At 43.6% G+C, this 2,844-nt stretch overlaps 1 non-coding gene across 1 annotated transcript; it reads right to left on the bottom strand.

Annotated features, from left to right (window-relative positions):
- Positions 1 to 267: 267 nt before the first annotated feature.
- Positions 268 to 375, bottom strand: LOC130978778 (small nucleolar RNA R71). The gene has a single exon (XR_009086393.1). It is a non-coding gene; the product is annotated as a small nucleolar RNA R71 (small nucleolar RNA).
- Between the last annotated feature and the right edge of the window lie 2,469 nt (positions 376 to 2,844).

Below are 2,844 nucleotides of genomic sequence, written 5' to 3' on the forward strand. Positions count from 1 at the left end.
TTAGTTTCTCTAATGCAACAGAATTGCAAGTTCCATGGACTTCCATTGAAAGATCCTCATCAGTTCTTAGCTGAATTCTTGCAAATCTGTGACACTGTCAAGACTAATGGGGTTGACCCTGAAGTCTACAGACTTATGCTATTCCCTTTTTCTGTAAGAGACAGAGCTAGGACATGGTTGGACTCACAACCTAAAGAAAGCCTGGACTCATGGGAAAAGCTAGTCAATGCCTTCTTGGCAAAGTTCTTTCCACCTCAAAAATTGAGTAAGCTTAGAGTGGAAGTCCAAACCTTCAGACAGAAGGATGGAGAATCCCTCTATGAAGCTTGGGAAAGATACAAACAATTGATCAGAAAATGTCCTTCTGACATGCTTTCTGAATGGAGCATCATAGGTATTTTCTATGATGGTCTCTCTGAACTGTCCAAGATGTCTTTGGATAGCTCTGCTGGAGGATCTCTTCATCTGAAGAAGATGCCTACAGAAGCTCAAGAGCTGATTGAAATGGTTGCAAATAACCAATTCATGTACACTTCTGAAAGGAATCCTGTGAACAATGGGATTAATCAGAAGAAAGGAGTTCTTGAGATTGATACTCTGAATGCCATTCTGGCTCAGAACAAGATATTGACTCAACAAGTCAATTTGATTTCTCAAAGTCTGTCTGGAATGCAAAATGCACCAAGCAGTACTAAGGATGCTTCATCTGAAGAAGAAGCCTATGATCCTGAGAACCCCTCAATGGAAGAGGTGAATTACCTAGGAGAACCCTATAGAAACACCTATAATTCTTCATGGAGAAATCATCCAAATTTCTCATGGAAGGATCAACAGAGACCTCAACAAGGTTTCAACAACAATAATGGTGGAAGAAACAGGTTTAGCAATGGCAAGCCTTTTCCATCATCTTCTCAGCAACAAACAGAGAATTCTAAGCAGAACCACTCTGACTTAGCAACCATGGTCTCTGATCTAATCAAAACCACTCAAAGTTTCATGACTGAAACAAGGTCCTCCATTAGGAATTTGGAGGCACAAGTGGGACAGCTGAGCAAGAAAGTTACTGAACTCCCTCCTAGTACTCTTCCAAGCAATACAGAAAAAAATCCAAAAGGAGAGTGCAAGGCCATCAATATGGCCGAATTTGGAGAGGAAGGAGAGGAAGTGAACGCCACTGAGGAAGACCTCAATGGGCGTGCACTAGCCTCCAATGAGTTCCCTAATGAGGAACCATGGGAATCTGAGGGTCAAAATGAGATCATAGAGATTCCATTGGACTTACTTCTGCCTTTCATGAGCTCTGATGAGTATTCTTCCTCTGAAGAGGATGAGTATGTCACTGAAGAGCAAGTTGCTAAATACCTTGGAGCAATCATGAAGCTAAATGACAAGTTATTTGGAAATGAGACTTGGGAGGATGAACCCCCTTTGCTCACCAAAGAACTGGATGACTTGTCTAGGCAGAAACTGCCTCAAAAGAGACAGGATCCTGGGAAGTTTTCAATACCTTGTACCATAGGCACCATGACCTTCAACAAGGCTCTGTGTGACTTAGGGTCAAGTGTAAACCTCATGCCTCTCTCTGTAATGGAGAAAATAGGGATCCTTGAGGTGCAAGCTGCAAGAATCTCATTAAAGATGGCAGACAACTCAAGAAAACAAGCTCATGGACTTGTAGAGGATGTTTTGGTGAAGATTGAAGACCACTACATCCCTGCTGATTTCATAGTCCTATAGACTGGGAAGTGCATGGATGAATCCATCATCCTTGGCAGACCCTTCCTAGCCACAGCAAAGGCTGTGATTGATGTTGATAGAGGAGAGTTGATCATTCAAGTGAATGAAGAATCCTTGGTATTTAAAGCTCAAGGATATCCCTCTGTCATCATGGAGAGGAAGCATGAAGAGCTTCTCTCAAAACAAAGCCAAACAGAGCCCCCACAGTCAAACTCTAAGTTTGGTGTTGGGAGGCCACAACCAAACTCTAAGTTTGGTGTTGAACCCCCACATTCAAACTCTAAGTTTGGTGATGGGAGGTTCCAACATAGCTCTGAGCATTTCTGAGGCTCCATGAGAGTCCTCTGTCAAGCTAATGACACTAAAGAAGCGCTTGTTGGGAGGCAACCCAATATTATATTTTGACTATTTTCTTTTGTTATTTTATGTTTTTTGTAGGTTGATGATCATAAGAAGTCACAAAATCAATGAAAAAAGCAAAAACAGAATGAAAAACAGGAAGAAAAACAGCACACCCTGGAGGAAGAACCTACTGGCGTTTAAACGCCAGTAAAGTTAGCAGATGGGCGTTTAACGCCCAGTCTGGCACCATTCTGGGCGTTTAACGCCAGAAAGGGGCACCAGACTGGCGTTAAACACCAGAAAAGGGCAAGAACCTGGCGTTAAACGCCAGAAATGGGCACCAGCCCGGCGTTTAACGCCAGAATTGGCTCAAAACGTGATTTTTCATGCCATTTGGTGCAGGGATGACTTTTCCTTGGCACCTCAGGATCTGTGGACCCCACAGGATCCCCACCAACCCCACCACTCTCTCTCTTCTTCCCCATTCACCAATCACCTCAATACCTCTTCCCCAAAAACCCTTCACCTATCAAATCCCATCCTCTCTTCACCACTCACATCCATCCTTCATAAAACCCCACCTACCTCACCATTCAAATTCAAACCACTTTCCCTCCCAAACCCACCCATAATGGCCGAACCCTACCCCTCCCCTCACCCCTATAAAAACCCTTCTTCACTTCTTCATTTTCACACACCCTAAACACTACTTCTTCCCCTTTTGGCCGAACCACAAAGCCATCTCCCTCTCCTCCATTTCTTCTT

The sequence above is a fragment of the Arachis stenosperma genome, chromosome 4 (genome assembly GCF_014773155.1).
Source record: "Arachis stenosperma cultivar V10309 chromosome 4, arast.V10309.gnm1.PFL2, whole genome shotgun sequence".
NCBI lineage: Eukaryota > Viridiplantae > Streptophyta > Magnoliopsida > Fabales > Fabaceae > Arachis > Arachis stenosperma.